The sequence below is a fragment of the Narcine bancroftii genome, chromosome 2, assembly GCF_036971445.1.
Source record: "Narcine bancroftii isolate sNarBan1 chromosome 2, sNarBan1.hap1, whole genome shotgun sequence".
In the NCBI taxonomy this organism is placed as follows: Eukaryota; Metazoa; Chordata; class Chondrichthyes; order Torpediniformes; family Narcinidae; genus Narcine; species Narcine bancroftii.
In genome coordinates, this window is record NC_091470.1 from 34,667,265 (window position 1) to 34,676,832 (window position 9,568).

General features: G+C 42.3%; 1 protein-coding gene across 2 annotated transcripts in view; it reads left to right on the forward strand.

The window, feature by feature from the left end:
• The window catches only part of kcnh5b (potassium voltage-gated channel, subfamily H (eag-related), member 5b), a 329,625-nt gene that overhangs the window by 159,400 nt on the left and 160,657 nt on the right, over positions 1 to 9,568 (forward strand). The gene's annotated exons all lie outside the window — the stretch shown is intronic.

Genomic DNA, 9,568 nt, shown 5'->3' on the forward strand with positions numbered 1-9,568 from the left:
CTGTCCAAATTGGCCACTTAGAGAAAAAGGCATTTGACACCCTTGACATCATTGGGTGAGGTACTGAGTACAAAACTTGGTACCTCATGATAAAGCTGTACAAGGCATTAGCGAGACCACACTTGGAGTACAGTGTGCAGTTCTAGTTACCATTCCATACAAAAGATATCAATAAATTGATATGGATAAAAGTCATCAGGATGTTGCTGTGAATGAAGTGCTTGAGTTATAGTGAGAGATTGGATAGGCTGTGTCTTTATTCCCTAGGGAGTTAGAGGCTGAAAAATGACCTTAAAGAGGTTTATAAAATTATGAGGGGCATTGTTAAAGTGAATTCTCACAGTCTGTTTCCCAGGGTAGATGATGCGAGAACTAGAAATTATTTTAGAAGCATAGGTTTAAGATAAGAGGAGAAAGATTTAAGAGGGACCTGAGAGACAAGGTGTTCACTCAAAGAGTACTAAAAAAAACATGAAATGCTGGAGGAACTCAGCAGACTTCACAATGTCCATAGGAGGCAAATATGTATTGTCATGATAATGAATATGCATGAGATGTATTCACCTGACCGGAAGTCAGATGGTTTGAGAGAGAGAGAAGAGCACGAAATGGAGGAACAATGAAAACTGGAGAATAAAGACATGGAGATATTTAACTGGTAAAACCTGCGGTAGTAGTGTTATTAACTTCACATTTCGGGCCACAAATGTGACATTGGCGACGAGGATTATAACAATATTTTGGAACTTCAATGTGATAAGCATTTTGATTTTTGAATCGGTGGCTTTGGGCTGACAAAGTTTCCTCATGGCAGGCGCAGAAGCTGACTTTCTAACACTTCGAGGTGTTCCTCATTTTGACCCGACGGGTGATGCAAGCACTGTGAGTGTGAAGTGGAAGGCATGGCTGGAAGAATTTGAAGCCTACGCCGACAGTCGTGGCCTATTTCTCAATAGCGGTACGGTGGAACAAAAAGCGCAGAGGAGGGCGTTACTTCTTTTCACCGCAGGACCCGCAGTTCGGGAAACTTTTAAAACACTTTTGAATACAGGAAGGAAGGATGAATACCAGAAAGCCGTCGATGCATTGAATGCACACTATGTAGTGACACCGAATGCTACATTTCAACGCCATTTGTTTCGGAGAACGAAACAAGAAGATGGAGAAACGATTGCTTAGTACGTGACGAGATTGCGACAGCTGACTGTTGGATGCAATTACATGGCAGCTGATTTGGACAACCAATTATTGGATCAAGTCGTGCAGCACTGCAGATCAGACAAACTCAGGAGACGTCTGCTGGAAAAAAAGGAGTGAGTTGAAGCTCACCGATGCTTTAGCCATTGCTGCTGCATTAGAGGCTGTTGAGGGGCAATTTCATACCATGACCCTGAAGGACAACTCAGGCCAGCAAGTTAAGAGGCTCTTGCATCGCCATAACCAGCCAAGATATACATCGACACATGACGTGGAGTGTTATCGATGTGGAAACAGAGGTCATTTTGGAAAAGACCCATGCTGCCCAGCAAAAGGCAAAGTTTGCAGAAAGTGCGGAGGTACGGACCATTTTGCAAAGAAGTGCAAAAGCAAGTCCAATGAAGACCAGAAGGGGAAGAGCACAGCTTCCAAAGGCAAAGCTTGGGGGAAAGGAAAGTATCCTGGAAAGAAGGACACTATTCGCCATATAGAAGGTGACCCAGAAAGTGACGATGATGATGACAACCAGGATGGACCGAGATACTATCAATTTACATTGAATGATGTACATCATGAGAAGGTCCCAGTGATAATTGGTGGTGTGACAGTTCAGGTCATTGTAGACTCAGGCAGTGACAGTAATGTAATTGACCGACATTTATGGGAGAAATTGAAAAGGAAAAAGATCATCTGTACATCAAAGAAGTGCTCCAAGAAACTGTATCCATACACAGCAACCAAGCCATTGCAGACCATTGGATGTTTTACTGCAACTGTTGAAGCTGGTGATAAGTACACCGAAGCAGAGTTTGTTGTCATAGACGAGAGGGAAGAACCATTGCTGAGTAGACGGACAGCGCAAGACCTGTCAATTCAGTTCAGTCATATGAGGATATGAAGCAAGAATTCCCCGCAGTTTTCCAGGGAGTAGGAAAGCTGAAAGGTCGACAACTAAAGCTAGCGGTGGACAAAACGGTCAAACCCAAGGCGCAACCGGTGCACAGAACTCCGTTTGGACTTCGTGGGAGAGTCGAAGCTAAAATTAAAGAGTTGATCGCGCAAGACATTATTGAACCTGTGGAACATTCGACACAATGGGTCAGCCCAGTAGTGATTGTGCCCAAACCAAATGGTGACATAAGACTGTGTGTTGATATGAGGATGGCCAATGAAGCTATAATTCGAGAATGACACCCGATACCAACAGTGGAGGAAATACTTCAGGAGTTAACTACCAGTAAAATATTTTCAAAAATTGATTTAAAATGGGGCTATCATCAATTAGAGCTGGACCCAGAATCCAGAGACGTAACAACATTTGTGACTCACTGTGGATTGTACCGATACAAGAGACTATCGTTCGGCATTAATGCAGCTTCTGAGATCTACCAGTATGAAATCCATTGAGTGATTCAAGGCATTCCTGGAGTTGCCAACATTTCTGACAACATCATAGTTCATGCGCCTACAAAGGAAGAGCATGACAGACGGTTGAGGCGTGTACTATCCAGACTACAGGAGGCAGGCCTTACCGTGAATGGAAACAAGTGCCAGTTCGGTGTGTCAGAAATGGACTTCATGGGACACAGACTTACACGGGAAGGACTAAACCCAGCAGAGGCCAAGGTGAAGGCTATTGCAGATGCAGGTGCACCCCAGAACGCAACAGAGGTGAGGAGTTTCCTGGGATTGGTCAATTATTGCGCAAAGTTCATCCCTAACTTTGCTACAGTGGCAGAACCACTAAGGAAACTAACCAGGAAAGGTGTACTATTCTATTTTGGATCTGAGCAGAAGAAAGCGTTCACAGCACTGAAGCAAAGTCTGACGGGCGCTGATACTCTTGGATATTATGATCCGGCTGCACCAACCAAAGTCATAGCGGATGCTAGTCCTGTTGGTTTAGGAGCCGTGTTGGTCCAGATGCATGATGTAGGACCAAGAATCATTGCCTACGCCAGCAGATCGTTGTCAGATGTGGAAAGGAGATATTCTTAGACAGAGAAAGAAGCACTCAGACTTGTCTGGGCCTGTGAGAGGTTCCATGCATATTTGTATGGCATTGAATTTGAACTCATCACAGATCATAAGCCATTAGAGGTGATCTATGCCGCTAGATCCAAACCGTGTGCCAGAATAGAGCGATGGGTGCTCCGACTCCAATCCTACAAATATAAAGTAGTTCACATTGCCGGGAAAGCAAACATTGCTGATCCGCTGTCCAGATTGGTGAAGGATGGATGCCCACAATCCAAGTCAGAATTGGGGACAGAAACAGAGAGCTTTGTACGCTTCATAGCTATTCAGTCGACATCGAAAGCTGTGACCACGAAGGAAGTCGAGAGAGAGTCCGAACATGGCCCAGAACTCATGGAAGTGAGAGAATGTATCCATAGTGGACAATGGGACAAGTGTACTCACAAGGCTTACATTCCCATTAGAGACGAACTTTGTTGCATCGGACAGTGTGTATTGAGAGGTTGTAGATTGGTGATAACGCAGAGGTTGAGACCAAAGATCGTATCCTTAGCTCATGAAGGACACCTAGGTATTGTTGGTACCAAGCAAAACCTCAGGAGTAAAGTATGGTGGCCAGGTTGTGATAAAGACGCAGAGAAATTCGTCAAAACCTGCCATGGATGTCAAATCACAAGTAGGAGTAATCCTCCAGAGCCGATCCGGAGTACGCAACTCCCAACAGGACCGTGGATTGACGTAGCCATTGATTTTCTTAGACCTTTACCGACTGGTGAATCAATCATGGTAGTGATAGATTACTACAGCAGATACTATGAGTAACCTGTAATAAGGTCAACGACAACTGAAAAAACAATACAAGCATTAGCAGAGATCTTCACAAGATATGGATTGCCTGTTACGCTATACTCTGACAATGGTCCACAGTTCATTTCAGAGACATTTGCTGAATACATGAGGACCACAGGTATCCACCATCATAAAGTAACTCCGAAATGGCCGTAAGCCAACGGGGAAGTAGAGAGACAAAATCAGTCCATTGAAAAACGATTACGGATTCCTCACGCAGAAGGACAAAATTGGCGACAAGCATTGCTATCTTATGTAGCTGTCTATCGGGCAATGCCTCATCCAACCAGAGGAAAAAGTCCTGCAGAAGTACTTTTCGGGAGGAAAATCCGCACAAAAATGCCCGAAATAAAGGAAATCAGGGACGACCAGGAGATGAGGGACCACGATGCTGAAAAGAAAGGAGCAGCAAAGCTGTACACAGATTCGAGACGTGGAGCCAGGTACTCAGACATCATGCCTGGAGATAATGTTCTGATGAGGCAAGAGAGTGGTGGTAAGCTAGACACACCTTATTACCATCAACCCTACACTGTTGTATCCAGAAGTGGCAGTATGGTAACAGTCAAGTCTCCGGCTGGAGTCCTGTAGAAAAGAAATGTGTCAGGTGTAAAAAGGTACCAGTCCAGAGCAACATCGAGCGAGGTGGTTGAAAGTCCAATACGAGATGCTCAACCTGAGGGACCAGATGATGTTCCCGAGGCAGTTACCAGCATTCCTGATGAAGTGACCAGAGTGCCAGAAACACCCGAGGCCGTAGCGAGCAGTGTTTCCGACGCTGAGAGTGAACAACCGAGTGGCGACGATAGCATCGCAGGAAGGCCGAAACGAGAAAGGAAACCACCTAAACGATACGAAGACTTTGTGCCATATTTCTAATTGTGCCCGCATTATCACGAAAGGGAAAGTTTGTGACAGTTGGAATGATAATAGAACATTGGGACAGTGATTTGATCATATATCATAAAGTGCGTGTATGAGTGCTGTATGAAGTACATTTTTGTTTAGTTGAGTTATTGTATTACAGTTGGTTATGACATGTTTATGTTACATTGTGTGTAGAAGGAGTTTGAAATTGTTGGTTCCGAGCGATACTGATAAGGTGACGGTGTTTACATTTCAACATTAAGGTGTAAAGTTTATTTCTGGTGAAAGGAGGGATGTCATGATAATGAATATGCATGAGATGTATTCACCTGACCGGAAGTCAGATGGTATGAGAGAGAGAGAAGAGCGCGAAATGGAGGAACAATGAAAACTGGAGAATAAAGACACGGAGATATTTAACTGGTAAAACCTGCGGTAGTAGTGTTATTAACTTCACATTTCGGGCCACAAATGTGACATGTATGGCTGACATTTTGGCCCTGAGCTCTTCCTCACAGTGTCTGCAGACTTTGATTCAGAGAGTAGTCCATCTCAGAAATGAGCTTCCAGAGGAAGGTATAGATGTGGGAAAACTTACAATATTCAAAAGTCATTTGGACAGATATATTCATAGGAAGGTTGAGACAGTTATGGAAAAAATGCAGACAAATGAGACCCACCCAGAATGATACCTTGCTTGACATGGACAAATTGGGCTGAAGAGCTTGTTCCAAGCTATGTGGCTCCATAATTCAATATACAACTTTGTATCCAGTGTCTATTATAGCAGCATGACTTTGAGCTTGCCTGAAGATGCCCATAGGCATTTGTGCTAAAAGCCATTTTAGAGTGTCATACTGTACCTTCCTCTGGAGTGAACATTGTAGCTTCTTAACCAAAGAGGTGGAAGGATCCTATTTGAAATCAGCAGAGCCCGAACCAGGATATATTAACCAGAATACTGGAATTATGGGATAATTAACTTCAGATCAGCACAGGCTGTTTCTCTAATCTTTCATTCTGGTTTATCGAGCGTAAAGCTAGTGGCGCCAGCAAAATTGGCCACATCCCAAAGCAAATTAATCACCATTGCTAATTTCTGCTAATGGTTCCTTCTGTAGGCTTTGGATAGAATCAATAAATTATACTGGTACATCTGGACACAATGGGATTGCTAAAACATCTTGGAATATTCTATAAAGATCTTTTTTTGATATTTACCTGTCAAATTGACCAGCCTATCCAAATACATAAATCAAAAATGAAATAAAGACAGCAAAGGAAGATTGGGTTTGGCTGCAGAATAAATTGATCAGCAGGTAAATTGCATGGGGAAATAGAAGATAGAATGTAAGAGTGAGGCAATGCATTTTGTAAGACAAACATAATACATGAATGATAAGACTGTAGGAAGTATCAAGGAACAAAGACACCTTGGTGTACAAAGATCCCCATAGGTGTGAATAGATGATGTGGTGAGGAAGGCAAATAGAATGTTGTGATTGCAGTAAAAACAGACAGAAATGCTGGAGGAACTCAGCTGGTCTCGCAATGTCTGTAGGAAGTAAAGATATAGTATCAACATTTCGGACATGAGCCCTTCTTCAAGGAATAAGCAAAGAACAGGAAGGTGTCGGAATAAAGACTAAAGACTGGCTTTAGGAGGAGACTAGACCAACAAAATGCATCAACGGATATGATAAGAGGAGAAATGAGAAATTATTTTGGCTCTGAAAGGAGACAGAGAGAAAAGGACAGGAGAGAGAGAAACTTAGCTGAGGGAAATTTACGAGTCCAGTTAAGTTCCTGCAGCGTTTCTGTGTTTTTACTGCACTCACGGCATCTGCGGACTTTGATAATTCATGCTTGTCTCCATAAGTCAGGGCAAAGAACGTAAGTGGCAGGAGGTCTTGGTAAACTTTGTATAACATTGACTGAACCACAACTTGGGCATTGTGCACATTTTTGGGTGCCCCACAGCAGGCTGGTGTAATTGCACAGGAGATTCATCAGGATGCAGCCTGGAATAGAACGTTTCATTCTGAGGACATCCTGGGTGAGCAGGATGTTTTCCTTGGTGCAGAGGAGGCAGAGGGGGGAACCTGATAGAGATAAATAAAATTGAAACATCTGAGGGATGAGAGTAAATATTATTTAATACTTTTAATATTTAAAAATTTCCAACAGAGATTAAGGTAAAACAACTTGTAAAAGTTATTCCTGTGATGGATAGATACTAATGTTAAAGATGTATTATTGTGGTTTATAATTTAAGTTATGCATCTTCACAATCTCCCATTCTTCTGATTGATGGATTGTCTCCTTAACATCCTGTTATATTCAAATGGACCTGGCTATGTATTTGAAAGGAAGGAATTTGCAGGACTACTGGAAAAGAGTAGGGAACTGGGACTAAATGGATTGTGTTTGCCTAAAGCTGGTTTGGACTCAGGTTGCCAAAAATAATGATCACATTGTGGGTCTACCGCAAAGTTTTTGAAAGACCAGGAAGAAGCAGTTAGTGCCATGCTGTTACAGCACCAGTGATCAGAACTTGGGTTCAAATCCCAGTGCTATCCCACCTTGGTTAGCATGGATGAGTTAGCCAAAGGGCCTGTTTACATACTGTGCAACTCCATGACCATTAGACAATTTATTAATGTTCCTCTATGTTTGCCACAAACATTCACTAAACTGATTCTGTAAGAGATCATTTCAGCTGCTATTTTGTTTGGAGACTGTAAAAAATTGATGAAGTTATTATAACCAGCAAGGTGATAGTAATAGGTCAACAACTTTTTTTCAAAGTGGGCAAATATCTACTTGTATACTTTCTTTATGAGTGAAACAAAGTACTTCAGCATTTATTTTACGTGAAAATGCTTAGCAAAGATGTCGCAGTACAAATAACTCTTACCTGCACAGCTAAATATTTTGAAAAAGATTTTGACATGCAGGATGGAAACAGGCTATTTTGGCCCATGAGTCCATACCACCCAATTACACCCAATTGGCCTACAACCTCAGCACTTTTTAAATGGTGAGAGGAAACCAGAACACCCGGAGGAAACCCACTCAGTTAGTTCCATTAGTCTGCAATGACCTATGTCCCTTTAAGCTTTTCCAAGCATGCCAAATGCCTTCTTCACCACCTCATCTATCTATGTCCCCACTTTCAGGGAACTACAGTATGTATTTTTGCCTCTCGGCTTCTCTGTCCTGCAGCACTCCATATGGCCCTGTCATTCACTGTGAATGTCCTGCTCCAGTTTAATTTCCAAATGCATCACTTAGCACTGCCATTTCTTGGCCTGCTTCCTCAGTTGATCGAGATCCTTTTGTAGCTTTGAATAACTTTCTTCATTATATACCAGTGGTTCTCAATCTTTTTCCTTCTACTCATATCATTAAAAAAAAAAAATCCTTATACCATCAGTCCTCTGAAAGGGATTGCTTAAGGTGGGATGTGAGTGGGAAGGGAAGGTTGAGAATCACTGCTCTGGACCCAATTGTTACTGAAATATTTTACTTGAGAAAAATTGTCATTGGCCCATTTCCTTTGGAGTTATGAAACCGTGCACATAACGAGTCAATTAGGTACGATTAAAACAGTAGTTTTCAAACTTTTTTTTCCACTCACATGCCACCTTATGCAAACCCTTACTAATCACAGATCACCTATGGCGTAGGGATTACTTAAAGTGGTATGTGAGTGGAAATAAAAAGGTTGAGAATCATTGTTATACACCACTGGCGCCACCAGTTCTGATGTAATCCACAAATATACTAAACATGCCACCTTCTTTCTCATCCAAATTATAAATAAATGTAACAAATGAGAGTGGACCCAGCACTGAACCCATGTGGCACACCATAGAACCATAGAACATTAGAGGACAGAAAACAGGCCCTTTGACCCTTCTAGTCTGTGCCAAACTATTATTCCGCCTAGTCCCACTGACCCGCATCCAGTCCATAGACCTCCATACCACTCCCATCCATGTTCCTGTCCAATTTTTTCTTAAATGTTAGAACTGAGCCCTCATTCACGATTTCAGATGGCAACTTGTTCCACACTCCCACCACTCTCTGCGTGAAGAAGTTCCCCCCTAATGTTTCCCCTAATCTTTTCCCCTTCCTCTTTCACCCTTAGCCCATGTCCTCTGGTTTGTAGGTCACCTGACCTCAGTAGAAAAAGCCTACTTATATTTATTCTACCTATAACCCTCATCATAATGTATACCTATATCAAATCCCCTCTCATTTTTTTACACTTCAGGGAATAAAGTCCTAATCTATTTAATCTTTCCCTGTAGTAAAAAAAATCAAAATGGTGGAGAAGCTCAACAAGGCAAACAGTCTCCTTTATGTAGCAAAGGTAAAAATACCGAACCGACATTTCGTACTTGAGCCCTTCATCAAGGGTTGAGAGATTGCCGGCAAGCATTTTGTGTTTTTACTTCAGTATTTTTACTTTTGTTACATAAAGGACACAATTAGTTCCTTAGTTTTGCTAATATTGAGTGCAAGGTGATGTAACACCCCTCAACGAGCTGATCTATCTAACTCCTTTACGCTTTCTCATTGCCGTCTGTGATTCTGCCGACAGCTGTGGAGTCATCAGCAGATATGTAGATGGCATTTGAGTTGGGCCTAGCCACCTAGTCATGGAAATTTT